General features: G+C 38.1%; 1 long non-coding RNA gene across 1 annotated transcript; it reads left to right on the forward strand.

Annotated features, from left to right (window-relative positions):
• The first annotated feature begins 206 nt into the window (after window positions 1–206).
• LOC125113633 (uncharacterized) lies at window positions 207–13197 on the forward strand. The gene is made up of 3 exons (XR_007131520.1): window positions 207–322; window positions 12076–12148; window positions 12633–13197. It is a non-coding gene; the product is annotated as an uncharacterized LOC125113633 (long non-coding RNA).
• Window positions 13198–13530: the final 333 nt, after the last annotated feature.

A 13530-nucleotide genomic window follows, 5' to 3' on the forward strand; every position in this document is an offset into this window, starting at 1 on the left:
GTGTGTGTGTGTCCATGTGTGTGTGAAGGACTCAGATCTACTCTCTTGCAAATTTCAACTAACTATAGTCACTATGTTATATACTAGGTCTCCAGACCTTAGTCAGCCTATAAGTGAAAATTTGTACCCATTGATCAGTATCTCCCCATTTTCCCCAGGTGTGGCAATGTTTGATGGAAAATGATTTTCATCATATTACAGGGAGAAGAAGAAAAATAAACATATCAGCAGCACATCTCTGCAAGCAGAAAATATCTCCAGGGAAGCAATCAATCTGAAGCCTTGATACAGAAGGAGAGCCGGTGGCATTTATTTCATCAAGGTATCTTTATAAAAATGGAGAAATTTCAGTTTGTGAATCATGGCAGCCTCTTCCAAATAATCAAAATATTCCAGAGCCTGTGAGTTAACTGGAGAGTGGTTGCTAATCAAACAGCCATTCCACTTCCAAGTTCTAAATTGGGAATTTTAATAAGGTTCAACCACCTGAACTGCTTTTTTTATCAGTGTTCTCTTTTTTGGAGCCTAGGAATTATAATTGCTACCATGGTCTCTTTAGAGAATTAAAATCAGCCTTGGTTTATGATTTCTGTGGTAGTAATAATTTATTTTTAGTTTTATTTTAATTGTTTCAATAGATCATGGCACAGAAGCTTTTTAACAAAATACATTAGGCTGATTTGGTTTTTCAAATGTTGGAGGCATGTCCCTGTCTCCTTCTGCTCTCTAAAACACCAAGGATAACAAGAAACAGAAGTGCAAACTCACACTTCAATAAAATAGGAGACATTGGTAACTAGAACTAGCCTGTATGCAGAAACACTGCCAAATGTAGTGAAGGTCAAATAAAGATGAGGGAAGATGCTGAGAAAGCATGCCTGAAGCTAGAAATTCAAGCAATGGGGCAGAACGACGTTCTTTAAAGCAGGTTTTATGAATTCAACTAAGTAATCAGAGTTAATGTCGACTTTAATGGCAAAAGTCGACATCATGGGCCTCTGGAGAAAGGTACAACATCACTTATTCCCATTCTCACTCCCTAAAAAGCACAGCCTAAGATGAATCATGAGTAAACAATCATACAATCTAAACCGAGGCTGTTATGGACATCCAACAGCAATGAAATAGACCTTCACCTCAAATTTGGATCTAGTATTGAGACTGATGCTGACACACACACACACACACACACACACACACACACGCACACACGATATGGAAGGGGGAGGTCAGAACTCACGTAATGATGCTTTATGGGTTAAATGTAGCGGATCCCAAGAACATCCAAAAGCAGTTCAAAGGAGAACAGGAAATTGGCTGGGTGGTTTTACTTGATTAGGAGGTGGGGCCAGGGCAGGTGGCTCCTGCTCACTCTTAGGTAGGAAATGCATGGTTTGAACCTCTAAATGTACCCAAAGAGAAAAACCTGAGTTTTCCTATCAGCTTGCCCAGATGCAAAGCAGAAGGGGAAAAGGTAGAGACTGAAAAGTTATCAACAAACAAAAAAGAGGGTACGGAGGGGCATTTTGCAGAAGAATTGGCCCAGGCTCTTTTACAATGTCAATAAAAAGTGGCAAAAGCTCTGTTCCACATTAAAGAAGATTAAAGAGACATAACAACTAAATTCAATGTGTGATTTTGAAATGAAAACTGGATCAGAAAAAAATGTTCTAAAGTATATTACTGGGACGACTGGTAAATTATGAATATGAATGATGTATTTTAGTTATTTTGTACCAATGTTAAATTTCATAATTTAGTAATTCCATGTTATTTTTTGGAGTTCCCTTCATGGCTCAGCAGAAATGAATCTGACTAGTATCCATGAAGACACAAGTCCGATCCCTGGCCTTGCTCAGTGGGTTAAGGATCCGGCATTACAGGGAGCTGTGGTATAGGTCGCAGATGCGGCTTGGATCTGGCATTGCTGTGGCTGTGGTTTAGGCCAGCGGCTACAGCTCCAATTCGACCCCTAGCCTGGGATCCGCCATATGCCTGCTGTGGGTGCAGCCTCATTAAATAAATAAATTAATTAATAAATAATCCCATGTTATTTTCTCATATAATTTTATGTTCTTAAGATATACATATTTATGGGTGAAGAATCTTGAAGTATGTAACTGGTTTAGTAAATAATATTTATATATGCACATTGTAAATGTCTTCATGTTTATAATATACAGAGACAGAAAGCAAACCTATCAAATATAAAATCTAGGTAAAAATTGCATACAAGTTAACCCTGTGAATTTTTGTAGCTTCAAGTTTTTTCCAAAATAAAAAGCTGAAGTAAAGGAAGTAGTATGAAGTCTCTTTACTGGGAATAAAAGAACAGGATTCGTGTACTAACAGATGGAAGTTCACTGGGCTCTTCGTGCCAGTAAGGAGAAGAGGAGAGACCAGGTGAATAAAGACACACACAGGAGACTACATTTACAGGATGGAGGAGAGAGATCATGTTCAAAACTAAGACTTTTTGTGGACTGTGGAGAAAATAAAAACACCTCACATTCTCACCCAGGATTATACCAAAGAACTTTCTCCATAACAGGAAGAAAATCGACTAACACAAAATTTACTTCATGCACTCAACACAAAGAAATCAGCGCATTACTCATACAAAGACCCAGGAACCAGTGTTTTGAGGACTCTCAGTATTGTGGAATGTCAAGCTGAGCAGTTTTTATTTTTCTTCAATCACTGCCTTCACCCATACTATATCAAATTCCCTTTCAAGTTCCTTAAAGATACCTTGGGGAGATTTCATAAATTTCACTGACAGTCATCAACAATTTAGTCTAATATTAATATTTCAATCAGATACTCAAGTTAAAGGTCTCCTCCCTCCCACCCAAAGTAGATCAGATGTGATCTGGAGGGACCTGAAATGAGGTGGGTGGGAACAAAGAACACACCACTCCTTCTCTCCCCCTCTCCTCTGGATCCAACTACTCCAGCATTGGGAGTAGACAGAAGGGAAAGGGGGGAAAGGGACTTGTCATTTATTTGCTGGGACACAGATGTAATCCTCATTTCTTTGTTGTGTTTTTTGTCTCATACTGAGTCGCTATAGCTATCTTCTGCACCTTAGGAGTCTGCATGCTAGCTCACCCATAAAAAGTTATACATGAGTTTTATAAGTCACTATGGCTCAACTTTTACTACCTCCTCTTACAACATGGTATATTTAGCAGCTTCTTGACAGTTGGGATCCCCTCAACCTGAAGAGAGCTTTCTTGGAGGAAGCCTAGCCACACAGCTCAAACCCAGCTACCTCCCAGAGTGCCCTGGGTGTGCCGGATAATTTGCCTCCTTACCACTTCTAGCAGAGATTGAGAGAGAGCAGGCTTCTCTTTCCACTAAGCATGATCTCCTTCTCCTCTGCCATCTTCGTGTGCTGCCTAAACCAAGGGTCGCCTTGGAAAGGAAACGCCAGACTTCCCTATCACATTCTCTAACAGTGTTGCCCTAAAAGTTGGCTTGGAGTTGGGTTAGGAAATAGCTTTCTATCTCTGATAAAACCTGGGGACCTTCTAGGATGATTTTTCTCTTCAACTCTATCTTCTCTTCCTCCCTCTGGTCACAGAGGAAACAACACATAAACTATGAATAATAGAAACTGAGAAAGAAGGAAGAAAAGAACGTGGAAGATGGTCTAAGTATTGTGCTTTCTTCATTGTGAAGAATCAGGGGACACAAGAATTTCAAGCTGTTAATCAAGAATAAAGCAGTAGGGGAAAAAAAAGAATAGAGATACGAGTACATATAAAGGTAAAAATGATAAATACTAAGAAATGACTTAAGTATAATATAAAAATGTTATTAAATAGTGGAAGGAGAGAGGAGAAAAAACAATGAAAATGTACTTATTTATCAATGTTCATTCTAGGTAAAGAAACAGAAGTTTAAATACAAAAAAATATAGATATAAAATAGTATCTAAAGTATAATAAAGATATAAACATGCCAAATTAAAAGCAGGAAACTAAGAGGTAAAGGAAACCACACCATGTAATTAAACTTGAAAAACAAAATATGTACTAAAACAAACAAATTAGTATGATATAAAAAGGCTAACTGAAACATAACAAGTATATCATATCAATTAAGGTAAACAGGCTAAAACGTTTCCTTTTGAATAGTAAAGCCTAAACCAAATATTTTCTGTTTATAGGAACTCTCCAACCTCTAAATCAAAAGGAGTTCACAAAAGTTGAAAATCAGAGCATGAGCAAACAAAATAAATAAAAAAGTAAAACTAAGCACAAATAAAATAATAATTAAGGAGTTCCCATCATGGCTCAGCAGTAACGAACCCAACTAGTATCCATGAGGATGCAGGTTCAATCCCTGGCCTCACTCAGTTAAGGATTCAGCATTGCCATGAGCTGTGGTGTAGGTGGCAGACACAGCTTGGAACCCCAGGTTCTGTGGCTGTGGCTGTGGTGTAGGCCACCAGCTGTAGCTCTGATTTGACCCCTAGCCTGGGAATTTTGACATACCACAGGCATGGCCCTAAAAAATAAATAAATAAATAAATAAAAGAGTTTCTGTGGCTGTGATATAGGCTGGCAGCTGCAGCTCCTATTTGAACCCAAGCCTGAGAACATCTATGTGTCTCAGGTACAGCGCTAAAAAGACAACAACAACAAAAAAATATGCAGTCTATAACGAAAACCAAATAATTATAAAACTTTTCCCCAAATAAACACAAAAAGTTTCAGCCATAATTATGAGTACTATATGAAATATTAGCAGTAATAAAATCTATGTCACCTCTCTGGATCCATAAAAATTCAAGCAAATAAAAGTAACTAAGGCTGAGAGACCTGAATAGAAACAAATATATTCTAGCAATTATGTATTTAACTCTATATCCTAAAAACAGAAGTATCCATGGAACATTTACAAATGTTGACCATGCAATCAGTTACAAAGCAAACATCATTAAATTCCAGCGCTACTCTGTGATCACAAAGCAGAAAAATAACTCACATAATTGACTGTGGAAATAAGGAATAGGTAGAAAATAGCATAAAATGTTCTTTTTTTTTTTTTTTTGCCATTTCTTGGGCCGCTCTAGGGGCATACAGAGGTACGCCAGGGCCACAGCAATGCGGGATCCGAGCTGCGTCTGCAACCTACGCCACAGCTCACGGGAACACCGGATCCTTAACCCACTGAGCAAGGCCAGGGATCGAATCCGCAACCTCCTGGTTCCTAGTCGGATTCGTTAACCACTGAGCCATGATGGGAACTCCTAAAATGTTCTTTATTAAAATATTTGAGAAGCATTAAAAGAAATGTTTAAAGAAAAACAGAAAAATCCACAGTCTTAAATACACACATTCACCAGAAAGAATGGAAATCAATTGTTGAACTAAAAGAAGTTAGAAAAAGACATTGAAAAGAATAAAAGAGGGGCTAAGAAGAGAAGGAAAATTAATAAAGACAACAAGCAGAAATCTATCAAAAGCCAAGGAGAAAGATGGTAAAACCACTGAATAAATCAAAGACATGGACAGTAAGAGAAAATACAATAAAATGACTAAAGACTTATCAAAAATTTCTCAGAAAAATGGTGAGAAAGCACATATAATAAATAATGAGAAACAACACATATGGATAGAACTTATGAGATTAAAAACTTATGAGGTTATTCGATTATGTACAAATAAACTTGAAAATATACACGAAGGTAGATATTTTTCCAGGAAATTATAATTTCAAAACTTGCCAAAGACGACATAGAAAATCTAAAGCAAGAATACTGTATAGGAATTTAGAAGACTGCCAAAAAGTTTCCTTTTCAAAATGATGGGTATGCTACCTAAACTGTTCTGTTTTGATGCTATTTACACACTTTTAATAAGAGGAAAACCTTTCTAATTATTATTTAATGACATAAGCACAAAAACAATATTAAAAACTGAGAAGGATAGTGCCCCAAAGAAAATTATAGACAAATCTCAGTTATAAACAAACAGAATTTAGCAATGAATATCAGCTAATGGAAAGACATCAATTAATTGAAAGAAGTAATACCACAACCAGATGCAGTTTATGAAATAAATGCAAGGTTATTTTAATACTAGGAAATTTATTGACATAATTCACTACAATATAAGGGAGAAAATAATTTCTTTATATGTTGCTAGAACATTTAGGAAAATCCACCATTCAATATTAAAAACAAACTAATGAAAAAAAAAAGACCTCAATAAAGTAAGACTAGCTTGGTACATCCTAAACATATTTGGTCTTTTTCATTCTCTGTCCCCTTCCCTCTCTCACTCCTCCCATACGAAGACACTAGAAGCCTCCAGAGAGGCTTTGCTATATGCCCCAAGAAGGGGATGTAAGGGCAGAAAGAAATGATGAGTGGTGGAAAATGGTTTGTAGGTATGTACAACTTCAACCCAAATAACACAGGATATATAAGGATTATCATGTGATAACCACAGTTGACTATGATTTTCATTATAGAAAATAAGTTAAAATCTATCCATACTTTAGTATTGAACTGGTAGGATTCATATAAGGGAACACTTAATTAGATAATGTACTTGAAAACACCTATATCACTTGGAAGAAAACTGTGAGATAAACACAAAAGGTTACTAATTACTAGCAGGGTTTATTTCTTATAATATTAGATGGAAGGAAATGATATAGCATAAAATTGCTTAACACATCTGTCAAAAGCAAACTAAAATGATTACATCTAATTTCATGCTGTTTTGAACATTCAGGTTGTTTTTTTTTTAAGTTCCAGAATCATAATCTTATCACTGTGACTGCATGCTACCAAGTTCCATTTTAATGTAATGGAACAAATAAATAATTTAAATGATTTCTCAAAAAAGAATATTGTGCTCAAGTAATAAAATGAGCTGGACAAGGATGAAAAGAACAAGACACTAAATAATATTATGGACAATTCCTCCACAGTAGCATCATATATACACACACTGTCAGTATGTGGAAATTCTCGGCATCCTATTAGTCCCTTAGAAAGATGTCTTCTCTAAGTAGTATATAAAGCATATTACTATCATGGGCACATTTTAACAGTTTAAGAGAACTGAATAACAGTGAGAAATAGTTTATATAACTATACCACTGACACGTGGGCAAATGGATTTGAATTCTGAAGATTCACTTATACACAGGTGTTTTTAAAATAAATATATACAGTACTACACAATTCGTGGTTGGTTGAATCCGAGAATGTGTAACCTCAGATACAGAGGGTCAAGTATGGGACTTGAGCATCTTCAGATTTTGATATACTTGAGGGCTCCTGGAACCAATTCCCTGTCGATACCAGGGGACAACTGTACCTACTGTTAGAAATATTAAATATATGCATAAAATACTGTTCATTCCTCCTTTAAAATCTGTAGAACTAACTAATCTTCTCCTAGGAAAAGCTCTGCTCCTAATTTATTTTTATCTAAAATTAGTGAACACAAACCTCTGGGAAATTGCTGCGGAATGGAATTAATCAATTAAGTGCTGGATTATCAGAGATGCAGACTTGGTGCAATGAGGTGGGAAAGGAAGCCTTCACAGAGTACATAATGATAGATCCTTCTATTCAAAGGGGAGTCAGTCCTCTAGATAGTTGTTTCCTGTCCATCAATCAGAGGGAAACAGAAGAGCTTTCCAGGCAAAGTGAGCAAACTCAAAAGGTAGGCTTGTCAGGGGTGCTGCAAGCAGTTCTGCAGGACTAGAATAAAAGGTCCAAGAAATGATGCAGTAAAAGATAAGAAGATAAGTAAAAGATAATTAGAGGAGTTCCTGTCATGGCACAATGGAAATGAAACTGAATAGGAACCATGAGATTGTGGATTCGATCCCTGTCCTTGCTCAGTGGGTTAAGGATCTGGCATTGCCATGAGCTGTGGTGTAGGTCACAGACACGGCTCTGATCTGACATTGACTGCTGTGGGGTAGACCAGCATCTGTAGCACCGATTAGACCCCTAGCATGGGAACCGCCATATGCAGCAAGTGTGGCCCTAACAAAAAAACAAACAAACAAACAAAAAAAAATAGAAAGAGAGAGAAACTTCATCCAGAGTAAAATATGTCATAAAGATTTTAAACAGCGAAGATGTACTTGGGTTTTTAGAAGCTCACTGTGGTGATGGTAAGGAAGGTAGATAGGAAGAGTGTGAGAGATGAGAAAAAATAGTCTGTCTGGAAATCATTCTAAGAAATGGTGAGCATGTGAATTAAGACAATAGAGTAAAGATGCTGAGGAGGATACAGCATAAGTGATGCACTGGATGCAGAATCTACAGAACCTGGCAACTGATGGACTGTTTGGAGAGCATTTTAGGATACAGATGAATCATCTATAGAGTCTTGTCTTTGGTGATTAGGTGGATGTTGGCTTTTTTCACTGAGATCAAGAATGTAAGAGATGTAAATTCTGAAAAAATATGGTGAGTTTATTTTAGACAAGTAGTAAGAGGGTGTGGAAGATCCAGGGAGACAGTCAGAGCTCAGTAAGAGATCAGACTGAGAGAGATTCTCAGTTTTTTGCTTTCTCTCTCTCCTTTTTTTTTTTTTTAAGTGCACCTAGATATGGGTGACACAGAATGTATTACGTCCTTCCATAAATGATAAGGGCTGGTGAACAGCATTATTACCCTGGATTCACAGAGCGCCAAGACTGCACCGTCTAAATGCAAACTCTACTGTATCAACAATACCCTGATGAATCTGCCTCCTGCTTGGATTTCCAACTTCATTTCTTCCACTTTTCATTCCTCACTGTGCTCCAGCCACACTGGTACACTTTTAGGTGTTCAAGTAATGTTTTTGGTTACAAAAATTGGTCCATTCCCACTTCCTAGAATTCTCCGTCTCTCCACTCTCCCATCACCAAACAAACCAACCAACCAGAACCTTTCTCATTCTCTAGGTCAGACATCTTACTGGTATCACAATCTAATATAGGTGCCTCCTTCCTGTTATTTCAATTCCTTGAATTATTTTCTTCATAACCTGTGTTAATTTTTTTTTAAGGGCCGCACCCACGGCACATAGAGTTTCCCAGGCTAGGGGCCCAATTGGAGTTGTAGCCACTGGCCTACACCACAGCCATAGCCACAGCCACACAGGATCCAAGCCACATCTTCAAACCACACTACAGCTCAAGGCAACGCTGGATCCCTAACGCACTGAGCGAGGGATTGAACCCGTAACCTCATGGTTACTAGTCAGATTTGCTTCCATTGTGCCACAATGGGAACTTCCTTATATTAATTTGTAATTATTTGCCTTTAAAATCTTTCTCTCTCCCACTTAACCAGACAGTAAGCTACATGGAGGCAGAAGCCTGTGTCTTGATATTGTTTTATCTTGAAGCCCCAGAACAAGGCTGGGCACATGAAAAGAATGTAATAAACATGGTTGAATAAAGGAATGAAGAAACAATCATGAATCTAGTAATTATAGAGGGGAAAAAAGTCCATACAGATGATGCAATTTTCTTGATGTAATTTAGGTGTCTCTTTACTAAATATCCAAACCCATTTTGCTAGACCTTCATCTTTTCTGGGAGTATAGGTCCAACATGCAGCCACGAGTGAGACTGAGAAAAAGCCACATGCTTTCCTATGTTCAAATGTCAGAATTTAGACTATGTAACCTTGAACTACCTGCTCAGCTTCTCTGAGCCGCAGCTTCCTCACCATCGAATAACATCTATATCACAGATTTGTAGTATAAATGATAAAAGGATCCAGTTCCTACTCTAGAGCCTTACCCGTAGTAAGCACTCAGGAATAGAGAAAATTGTCTCTCACACAAACACACTATCCCTTTCATTACATTATTACTCATTCATAATAATACTGTTCTGAAATCTGTATATTAACATAATGAAGTACTCAGGAGCATATGGATTAAAATGCGTCACAGTTTTTGGCAAGAAAGACAATGAGGAAGAGTTTAAAAAGTTAGAAAATAAACTATTTGCAACTTCAGCTTCATCACCTTGTTGAGATATAATTACTTGCTACAACAGCCTACAAGAATTGGCTTCTCTAAATCACCCATTCTTTCATCCTCTCTTTCCTTTCTCTATTAAAAAGTCTGGAAACCCCAAATGCTTGCTTATCCAGACTCTCTTCCAGCGAGGCATGTCCAGGTGACACAATTCTAGGCGGTGAGAGTGAAGCAAGAGTCACTGGGGAAAGACTCTGGGAAACTTTTCAAATAAGAGCAGACATCTCTAATAACATATTGACTTTTCCCTTTCCCCCTTCTTCTTGCTGGAGAGCAGACACAATGCCCAGAGGGGCAGCAAACATACTGACATGAAAACCACCCACTGAGGCTAGTGGAGGGGGATGAACAGAGGAGCCTGTGTTCTGAATGACATCCTTGAGCAGTTTCACCACACCTAGGATGCCACATCTTATTTTGAAGGAATAAAAGCCCTTATCTATTTAAGCTGGTGGTAGATCTAACTTCTGTCACTTGAAGTAAAAATCCTTCCTGGTTGATATGCTTCCTGATTTTCTTACTTTTAACAAGAACGGTCCATCAGAGATTGAGGCTGTTGGCAGGTACCCAGGGGACACTGGGATACCTCAAAGATTATTTTTTTTTTAATTTCTCTGAGATTCCATTGGTTGTTCATTCTAGACACCCATACTTTAAAACTGTAGACAGTATAACGGCACATGGTTTATTTGCTCTGGATTCAGTCATTGAAATAAAGTTTGGGCTTGGAACCTGATGCTTCTGCCACTTACAGCCAACTTTTAAGGTTTTAATGATTAAAATACATATCTGAGTTTTCTCTCAAAAGCTAGAGAGCTAGTCCTTCAAAGAGAATGCATCAGTATAACTCTATATCACTTAGGGAAATAGAATTTCATATATGAAAGCAAAAAAAAAAAAAGTAAGTCACCTTTTAAGATGAGTTTTCAGATATCTTTTTTGCCATCCACTTTATGACCTCATGAATTCTACAGGTGCTCTAAAGACGCAATTCAGTAATCTAAGACACCCCATGAGCCCAAGAGATAGCAATTCTAGATCTTTGCAATTCAGTGCCTCATCAAGAGTCAGCTGCCATCTGATTAAGGTGATAGTAAAGAAGTAGAATGCATCTTACGCTTAGAGTATTTTAAAAACAATTAAAAAGAGGGAGTTTCTGTTGTGCTCAGTGGTAATGAACCCGACTAGGATCCATGAGGACATGCGTCTGATCCCTGGCCTCAGTGAGTTACCGATCCAGAGTTGCCATGAGCTGTGGGATAGGTTGCAGATGTGGTTCAGATCCTGTGTTGCTGCAGCTGTGGTGTAGGCTGGCAGCTGCAGCTCCCATTCAACTCCTAGCCTGGGAACTTCCATATGCTGCAGGTGCAGCCCTAATATATATATATATATCCCTAAAAAATATATATATATATATATATATACACATATGTGTGTGTGTATATATATACACGTGTGTGTGTGTGTGTGTGTGTGTGTTTTAGAGCTCCTCAACTTCATGACTGAAAATTTTGTACCATTTTCTCACTTTTACATTACTGTTTTCATCAATTTTCACATATCTATAACTTCTTTTTATCTACCACTGTTTTCTTAAAAACAGAATGGCATAGGAGTTGCCATCGTGGCTCCCGTCCCATGAGGATGCGGGTTCAATCCCTGGCCTCACTCAGTGGGTTAAGGATCAGCATTGCTGTGAGCTGTGGTATAGGCTGCAGACACGGCTTGGATCCTGCATTGTTGTGGCTGTGGTGTAGGCTAGCAGCTACAGCTCTAATTCGATCCCTAGCCTGGGAACCTCCATAGGCCACAGGTGTGGCCCTAAAAAGACAAAAATAAACCAAAAACCCCCAAAAAACCCAGAATGGCATAGAAGAAAATTGGTAAATAAAGAGTCAAACACTTGCTTTCCAGACCCAGCTCCTCAGTGATCACCTTGACAGGGATCTCCAGGAATGCCACCTAGGAGAGTTACAGAAGCAGCAGCCTGGCTGGCAAGGGGGTGGGGTGGAGATTTACTGGCATGATACCTGACGGTGTGTTTATGTTACAGGCTGGAGGAAGACCTAAAGCCTACCACTGACCCTCTACATCTTCATTTCCTCATCCATAAGGCTGACTTAAATGTAAGCATTTTAAAATTCTATCTTGGACTCTGAATTATTTTATTTCGTAACTTCCATCACATTCCCACCAATGATGTAATTCCAATTTTTACTTTCCTCTGGCAAATCCAGGACCCAGCGTTCCCCTACACGCGTAATCTGTACTATACCACTGCTATGCCAAAGTCATACATTCCTCCAAGCTTATATATATTATACATATTTTATTTTTAGGCCAATTATACATATTTTATTTTTCATAATGTTCGATGAGTTTCATAGAAGTTTGTCATATAAATACATTGTGCAATGGCTCTGATATATGAAGTTTACCTGATTTTCATGAATAAAAAGCATGTTAAAGCCTGTACACTAAAAATGACCATTTCTTTGGCTTTTCTGTACCAGGGACTGGTCCTAGGTGGTTTTACACATATTATTTAATTTAATGTTTCCATTACAGGTATTTCTACTTGGTAGATATTCCATTTTTTTTTTTTTACAGGTGAGAAATCTGAGGCTTAGATGGATTGACTATCTCACCTCATGTCATAAGCATAATGAATGGATTATTCTGATTCAAGCCCAGATCTCTTTGACTCCCAAAACGCATCTCTTCCAACCACAGGATTCTGCTGGTTATACTACTTTTTAAAATGAATGCCACCATTTATTTTTCTCCTTGCTGCATCAAAACTCCAGACACACATTTAACCAACCATCTACTCACATCTTTTATTATCAAACTACTAGACAATATACCATTTTAAAAGACCAATTCCTCACTCCACAGTTAAATAAAATGTTTCAAAAAACCCAGGAAACATGGCCAATGTCTACCCAGATTCCCACTCCAACTCTGTGCTGTGGTATGGAGTTAGCAGCCCAGGAGCAGTGCTGATATTAGAAGTGGTCACAGAGGCCTTGAAAGGGAAAGCGACTTTATTATTAGATAGCTGGGATGGAAGACAGACTCTAATCTGTACCCTTCCTACATATGACTGAAGGTGAAGTTCCTATTGGAGCTCAGTGGGTTAAGAACCTAACATAGTGTCCATGAGCATGTGGGTTTGATCCCTGGCTTTGCTCAGTGGGTTAAGGATCTGGCGTCCATTGCTGCAAGCTGTGGTGTAGGTCTCAGATCAGCTTGGATCTGGCGTTGCTGTGGCTGTGGTGTAGGCTGGCAGCTATGGCTGTAATTTGACCCCCTAGCCTGAGGACCTCCATAGGCCATAGGTGCAGCCCAAAAACAGGAAAAAAAAAAAAATGACTGAAGGTGATTTCAAATAAAAGAACAGATATAATAATCTCTAAAGAGATGTGATAAAACACAAAGCTAATTGTTAACAAAAATAAGTCTCACATACCAGAATAAGACTTATTTTACACAAAAATAAGACTCA

This window comes from Phacochoerus africanus, chromosome 13, assembly GCF_016906955.1.
Source record: "Phacochoerus africanus isolate WHEZ1 chromosome 13, ROS_Pafr_v1, whole genome shotgun sequence".
NCBI classification, from domain to species: Eukaryota; Metazoa; Chordata; class Mammalia; order Artiodactyla; family Suidae; genus Phacochoerus; species Phacochoerus africanus.